The sequence below is a fragment of the Octodon degus genome, unplaced genomic scaffold (assembly GCF_000260255.1).
Source record: "Octodon degus isolate 3935 unplaced genomic scaffold, OctDeg1.0 scaffold00007, whole genome shotgun sequence".
Lineage (NCBI taxonomy): Eukaryota > Metazoa > Chordata > Mammalia > Rodentia > Octodontidae > Octodon > Octodon degus.
In genome coordinates, this window is record NW_004524583.1 from 1954124 (window position 1) to 1962695 (window position 8572).

Sequence of the window (8572 nt, forward strand, 5' to 3'; positions counted from 1 at the left end):
TCACATATGGTGACTGTATTTCTAATTTTATGGAAACTCTGCTATATATCAGCACAAACAGTACACAAGTGCTCCTTTCTCCACACATCCACCAGTACCATTTACTCCCTGCTTTTTAAAATAATAATCATGTTTGAAGTATTTCCCATGCAGTTTAGTTTTTGTTCATGAACTCCCTACCTATCCCTGTCTTTAAGATTTCTACCTACATTTTCCTCCAGAAAATTTAACCTTTCTGTTTTAATAGGAGCAGATAATACTTAAATTTCCTTTGTCTCCTTTTTTTAATTCTTTGTACTTTTTCTCCTTTTAATTTCTTTTTTTTTAAAAAATGTATTTGGTACAGGGTCTCACTACACAGGTTGGACTCATAGTGATCATCTTGATTTCAGCCTCACCAGGGCTGGGATCACAGGTATGTGCCACCACGCCCAGTCTCAGTCCCTGGCTCAGCACACCCAGGGGCAGGGCTGCGGCATATGGTGCTCCAGTCCCTACACTTTCCTAAGCAGGTACTTAGTCCACTGAGCTATCTCGCCAGAACTTCTTAATTTCTTATATATTTCTTTATTTTTTCTTTCTCCTTCCAATTTTATGTGCGTATATTTGGTAATATGAATGACTAGTTGTACAACACTATACATTACAACAAATACTGTGAAATTCATATTACTTTATTAAATGAAATTCTGTATCACTTGTAATTTTTTCTGTTTAAATACTATTTTGTTCTCTTTTTATAAAAATACTATTTTCTGCTTAAATACTATTTTGTTCTCTTTTTATAAAATAAAGTAATGGCTGGATCCTAACGTATGTGGTAGTGCAGTTTTTATTTTCTTGCAGTAGCGATTAGGAATGTTAAGTATCTTTTCATTGTTTTCATTCTTAATCTCCTTCAGAGAAATGACTGTCTGAATGCTTTGCTTGTTTTTAATTGAGTTATTCAATTTTTGTTCAGCCAATGGAATTCTTTATATATTCTTGATAACTCATTATCAGATATACAATTTCTAAATGTTTTCTGACATTCTATTTTTTTCATTTTACTCTTGCTCTCCTTCATTCTTTGGTTCACAGAGGTGTTACAGCTAGTGCAAGTCCCCTTTGTCTATTTTTGACTTTGTTGCTTGTTCATTTAATGTCTCATCCAAACCAAATCCTATGTTAGGATTTTCCCCTAGGTTTTTGTCTACCTGTTTTGAGTTTTATGATTCATGTGAGCCTTCAGTGGAATTTGCATTACTTTCTGCATATGTTGTAAGGTCTGACTTTACTCATTTGTGTGAGATGCAGGGTCTCCAGCACCTTCTGGGGAAGTAATTCCTCTTTCCTCACAGTGACGACCACAAATTTTGTTAAAGATCATTTGACATCAGCACTGTGTTTACTTCTGGGTTTTCTGTTCTGTATATGTCCTTATGCCAGTGCAAACTTTGGGCTACTCTGAACTTGTAATGTGCTGAAATCCAAGGAAGTGTTCTTCTTTTTCAAGGTAGTTGTGGTTTTTTAGACTTCCTTAAGATCCCAGCTGAATTTTCAGCACCACTGTTTCATATTTTTTCTTTTTTTTTCTTTTTTTTGTTTCGTATTTTTTCGAAAAATGTGCAACTTGGATTTTGATAGAGACTGAATGTCACTTGTAAATCACTTTAGATAATATGAATACTTTAACAGGAATGCTTACCAATTGATTATAGTGTTGTGAGATTCGGTTTGCTAGTAGTTTTATGGGAACTAGCCTTCAATATTCATCAAAATAACTTTATTTTTCTGGTAGTATCTTGATCTGTCTTTGGAATCAGGAGCAGGAGAATGCTGGTTTCATAAAATGACTTTCAACTAAAATAATGTCATATAGCAAAAACTGTACTAACTGGTACATTTGTTTTAATTGTAAATGCTTGCATTAAAAATATCTAACATTAATAATCTTGGGCCAACCATATAGCTCAGCAGACTAAAGCACCTGCTTTGGCAGAGCGCAGCAGCAAGGGTTCAATCCCTGGCCTTGCCGTGCCAGCCCCGTCCCCAGGGCGCACTGAGACAGCACTTAAGACTGGGCATGGTGGCACACATCTGTAATCCCAGGACTTGGGAGGCTGAAAACAGGAGAATCACTATGAGTCTGATCTACATAGTGAGACCCCATAGACCCTGTAGACCCTAACCTAAATTCATAAAAAAAAAGAAAAATCCCCAGCAGAAAAAAAAATTTAAACCAATAATCTAAATTTACCTCTCAATAAAATAGAAATCTAAAAGAGAAAGAGTAAATCAAGCTAGTGTTAAAATAAAGAAATAACAAAGAATACAGCAGTCTTATATGAAATATAAGTTGAAGAGCAACAGGAAAATCAATAAAGGTAGCATTTTTTTAAAAAGGTGAATAAAATTGAAAATCTCTTAGCCAGGCTAAAAAACAGAAAGAAAATTCAAATAAATAAAACCTCTATTGAAAAAGGAGACATTATGTCCCAAACCAGCGGGTCAGTCAACGAAGGTCACCTGGGAGAGGAGCAGGGAATTGAAGAGGGGACAAAGGACAGGAGACACGAGAAATGGAGACAAGACAGGATTTTGATCAAGTCTCGTTTATTTAGGGGAGGTGCTGGGTATATATAGTGGAGGTATAGGGAAATGAGGTCGGCGGGTAAAAGGCGCGAGTAACTAGGCAACCGGGTTGTGACAGGAAGTCCCACTTCCGGGGCATAGCAGGAAACTTATGGGAAATAGGCGGGTTAAGAACTAGGAACCTAGCTCATCAGAGGTAGGGGAGGAGAAAGTCAGTGTCAATAATGACGCTGTTGTACCAAGAGAATTTTATAGGTCAGAGGCACTGAGGTGACCATTAAAAGGGCTGTATGGCACAGTCATAATGTGGCAGATTCACAGAATTTAGAAAAAGATTCACTTGCAATAGTATTGGAGGTCTGGAGTTATTGTACCTCCCACAACATTATAAGGACTGGCCAAACAGCTCAGAGGATTAAAGAGCCTATAAGCAGGCCCAGGGGCCGGGGGTTTGATCCCTGGGCCTGCCATGCTGGCTCTGCCCCCAGGGTGCACTGAGGTGGTAATTGAGACTGAGCACTTCTGCAATCCCAGCACTTGGGAAGCTTTAAACAGGTGAATCATTATGAGTCTGATCTAGTAGTGAGACCCTGAATACCCTGTAGACCCTTCCCTAAAAAGAAAAAAAGAAAGAGGAGGCATTATAAATGACTGTACAAAAATAAAAAGAATGGAAGAGATTATTAAGGGCCAGCAGTGTGGTGGCTTTTTCATAATACACAACATCTTCTAGGGTCCCTTATATGAGGGTAGCACCATCGGTTGGAAAAACCTCATCTTTTTCTTTTCCTAAAGAGTGGATACATTTTTTGTTGGAATATTTTTGATATTTTCCCTTTTAAATTTATCTTTTGTTTTTATAATTTTATTTTATTTATTTGTTTATGTATTTTAGTACAGGGTCTACAGGGTCTCACTACACAGATCAGACTCGTAGGGATCAGCTTCCCAAGCACTGGGATTACAGGCGTGTGCCACCGTGCCCAGTCTCAGTTGCCAACTCAGCACGGCCCAGGGGCGGTGCCAGCGCTGCACTCTGGGACTTAAACCCCAGTAGCTGCTTACCTTTTGTTTTTAATGTCCTTCTTTCTTATTTTATTTTATTTTTAACTTGTAGTCTATCTAATGTATTAGTCAACCGGCGCCAAGCCAGGAACATCATAGTGGAAGGAGGCGGCAGAGCACGGCTGCTTAGCTTATGGTGGCTGGGAAATGGTGCAGGGGAAGAAGACCAGAGAGGATGCAGCTGCGGACAAGGTGGAGACCTCAAGGTCAACCTTTGCAATGCACGAAGGACATCTAGATGTGCGTTTACCAATGTTCTGGGCAGGTCCCAGGCCAATTAAATTGGCAATCCAGCCTGTTATAGCAAGTGTCACTGATTCAGCCCTTTTTTGATTGGTATACGTACCAAAATCTTTTTCTAGTCTTTCATTTGCCTTCAGTTTATGTGAAGGCCTGCAATAAAGTGAATCTCTTGTAGACAACACAGAGACTAATTTTGTTCATCCATTCAGCCTATGTCTTTGGAATGAGTAGTTTAATATATTTATATTTAAAATAATTGCTGATAAAGGCTTTTTATCATCATTTTGTTGTTTCCCATGTATTTTATGCCAGGATTTCCCTTATTTTCTCTCTTGCTATCTTTGTGTTTCATTGATTTTCTACAGTGACATACTTTGATTCTTTGCATGGTAGCTTTTGTCTGTCATCTGTGAGTATTATCTTTGCTGTTCTCATAGTAACTTATATTTTCATATGTTTTATGTTGCTGTCTAACAATCTTTTATTTCAATTTGAGGGAGTCTTTAGCATTTCTTATAAGGTACCCTGTTTCCTTTTATCTGAAGAAGCTTTAATTACTATATCATTTTAGGACAGCTTTGTTGGTTTGTAGAACTAACTGGTAGATGTTTTTTTCTTTTTGTTTTACTATATTACTACAGTGGGTTGGGGTTTTTTGCAAGGGGAACAAACAATATAATACATGTTAGTGTCCTAACATATTAATTTATAAGAAAACACCCAAGAATCATACACAAATGCAAGAAATCTAAACACTAAATGTGCACTAAATACTAAAGGCACCATCTAAGGGTCTGGATCCTGATATCCTGTATGAGGCAAGATGAAAACCTAGAGCCCACCACAAAGTCTATCTCGGTAACATTCCCTAACAGGCGTGCCTTACAGATCTGTGCTGGAAAGGTCCAAGGGTCAGTGTAGAAGCCAGAAAGTCTATGCCAGTGGGATGAAGGATCTGTGCTGGCAGGCTGAAGGATCTGAACTGGAGCCAGGAAGCAATGTTCAAGGTAAGCACCCGAGCTCTTCCAAAAGTACCGCAACCATCCTCAGCAACAGTGAGTTCTTGAGCTCTTCCAGTGGTGAGGACAGCCGAGTTCCCATCAGGAAAGCCAATGTGACAAGGTTCCATGAGGCTAAGCAGTGCACCATCTTCCCCTCTGAGCCAGAAAGTGATGTTCAAGATGAGGACTAAAGCTTCTTCAAAGTTCTTTGGGAAAGCCAGCATGACAACATCCTCCAGCAGAACAACCCAAGGGATCTAGCAGTTTCCAACAGCTTCTCCAAACAGTAACCTTAACGGTGTTCTGGCAACTTCTCCAGTTCTGCCTTTATGCTGCTGGCAATAATCCTCAGGTAAGTCTCCTCCACTCAGCACCACACTAGTTTAATTCAGTTGGGTGTAATAAGTTGACTACTAGTTAGAAATCCACTATGGTTACTCTATCCTGTTGTTGTGGTCTGCAAGACTTTTGCTAAGAAAACGTCCAAAACTTTCATGGGAATTACCTTGAATTATGGTTTGGATATAGTTTGAATTTGCCCATAAAGTGCTCATGTGTTGAAATTTAATCTCCATTTTGAAGTAATAAGAAGGTAGAAAGTTCACTGGATTTACTGTGCTCATAGCTGTAACACTTGAGAGGTGATAGGGTTAGGAAATGTTACTGAGATAGAGCTCCATGTTTGAATGCTTGAGGCTAGACAAGCACACATGCACAATCCATCTTTTGTCACATGATATCCTATGCTGCCCAAATACTCCTCCAGCAAGAAGGCCATCATCAGATGAGGGCTTTCAATAAAGGATCAGAGTCATGAGTCAGAAATGAGCGTTGTTTAAAAAATAAGCTACCAAAAGTTAATGATATCAATATAGCAATACATAATGGACTAATACTCCCTTGATATTATTCCTTAAGAGAAAAAAAAAGCAGAAACAGTGTAAAAACCCACCAAACTTCAGGATATATGGTAGGCAAAGAGGTCTTAGCCTTTGTACCAAAAGCACAAAACTGAACTCAATAAAATTTAAAACTGTTGCTCCAGTAAAACATCTGTGAAGGGAATGAAGGAAGAAGATACATATGGGGACAATATTCACAAATAGTCATTCAAGATTTAGTATCTAGACTGGTTTCATCTGCTACTGCCTTTCTCCAACTGGTGGGAGTATCTTCCTTCTCTCATCTGCCTCAAGCTCTCAGGCTTTTAGAGACCAAACTCCATACCCTCAATTAAGTTGCAGAGTTCTGATGGAGAAATATTTGAAGTTGACATTGAAATTGCCAAACAGTCTGTGACAATCAAGACCATGTTGGAAGATTTGGGAATGGATGATGGAGATGATGACCCAGTTCCTCTACCAAATGTTAAAAAAGCACTTTTAAAAAAGATCATTCAGTGGTGTACCCACCACAAGAATGACCCTCCTCCTCCTGAGGATGATGAGAACAAAGAAAAGAGAATAGATGACATCCCTGTTTGGGACCAAGAATTGCTGAAAGTTGACCAAGGAGCCCTTTTTGAACTTATTCTGGCAGCAAACTATCTAGACATCAAAGGTTTACTTGACATTACATGCAAGACTGTTGGCCAATATGATCAAGGGGAAGTCTCCAGAGGAGATTCGCAAGACTTTTAACATAAGAAATGACTTTATTGAAGAGGAGGAAGTCCAGGTATGCAAGGAGAACCTGCGGTGTGAAGAGAAACAAAATGTTGTGCCTGACACTGTAATACTATAAGGATTGTTTCAAATACTGGTTGCACTGCTCTGTTTATAATTGTTAATATTAGACAAACAATAAACAGCAAAACAATTTTAATAGCATAATATCGCCCTCAGTGCATGTGTAGTTTGAGTTACAGATTCCAAACCAATGGCTGAATTTCTTCTAGTCTGAGCAAAAGTTGCTGTTTTTCTTTACTCAATAAAATTGAACTGTGGGTTCCCCATAGAAAGTTGACATTTTGAGCTTTCCTTCTTTTTGTAAAATGGTTTCTTCCTAGGTTACCGTCCAGTTAATCTTAGTGAGCTTTTCAAAGTTGGCATTGTAAATAAAACAACTTACAAAAGCTTTCTGCAATAGAATTAACAAAATACTATCTTTATTCAGAAGTTGGAAACTGGAAAAAGGCTACTTGAAGTAACAGTTCCAAGTGGGGTTGTTTAGAATGTCTTCCAGCTCCCAGAGTCAAGCAGTATCACTGGTATAGATTAGTCTGTGTGTAGCAGGACTCCCTTATTTGGACCTGAGGACTTGTTTGATTTGTTTTTAAATTTTTAATCTCAGCTTTGAATATGTTGCCTAGAGCCTCAATAACTACCAAATTTGTGGTTTGGGGGAGAACTGTAACTGGACAGTGTGTTAGCTTTTCAATTAGAGACAACACTTAATTCATGAGGTATGTCATCTTTCTCTAGTTGCTGTTTCTCTGTGTGGAAAACTGTTCACACAACTTGCATGTATAAAGTAATTTAACCTCTAATATTAATGTGTGCGGCAACCCCCCCCCCAAAAAAAAAGAATTAGTATCTAGAGTTTATAAAGAACTCAACATGTAACTGTCAAAATCAAGGAAAAACTCTGATTAGAAAATGGACAAGGGCCAGCCAAATAGCTCGGTGGACTAAAACGCCTGCTTAAGCAGAGCACAGAGGCTGGGGTTTGATCACTGGTGTGCCGTGTGCCCCATCCCAGGGCACTGAGACCATGATTGAGACTGGGCATAGTGGCACATGACTGTAATCCCAGTGCTTGGGAGGCTGAAAACAGGAGGATCACTATGAGTCAGATCTATGTAGTGAGACTCTGTAGACCTTGTCTTAAATACATTTAAAAAAGAAAAGAAAAAAGAAAAAAAGTGGACAGTTGGCATGAGGACACATCTTACTGATGAAGGTATCCAGTTAGTGAAGTACACATATGTGATGAGGTATCAGCGTCATTAACCACCAAGGAAATGAAAATGTGATCTCCAGTGAAGGGCTACCACCTGCCCACCAGAATGGCAAATGCTGAGGCACAGTGGCAGTGCCAGTTGCCAATAGGGATGGTAAGAAAGCAGATCATTTGTGTGTGGCAGGTGTCGATGTAAGCAGCACAGCATTCAGTTTGAAAGCATATCCTGAAGCTAGCTGTGCAGCTACCATGCAAAGAAGCAAATGCACACATTGGCGTTTGTATCAGAAAAAAAGTTGCGGCAAGCTTAGGTCCTGAGTTCAATCCCAGTACCAAAAAAAGAAAAAAATAAAAAAAGGTTGTACTTACATAGAAAAACTACACACCAGCGTTCATAGCTTGTTGATTTTTAACAGACTTTAAAAGCATAATAAAAAAGTATAATAGCCTAAATGTTACTCAGCAAGTGAATAATCACAGAATATCACTCAGAAATAAAAACAAAACTGCTCATATCCTCAATAATCTTTGAATCTCCAGAGAATTACCCTGATTGAAAAAACTCAGTCTTCTAAAAGTTATACATGTATATGATTACGTTTAAATACCATTCTTACAGTGACAGAATAAATGTATGTATAGCAAATTGGTGGTTTTTAGAGGTTTGAGGTGGAAAGAAGTGATTGTGGCTATACAGGGATAGCAGGTGGGACTGTCACAGAAATATAAACATTTTTGATCTGGACTGTATCAATGGTAATATCCTTCTGTGGTGCTGTTCTGTATAG

The 8572-nt window shown here is 38.6% G+C and overlaps 1 pseudogene; it reads left to right on the plus strand.

Moving 5' to 3' along the window:
* Positions 1-3786: 3786 nt before the first annotated feature.
* On the plus strand, positions 3787-6626 carry LOC101588540 (annotated as a pseudogene).
* Positions 6627-8572: the final 1946 nt, after the last annotated feature.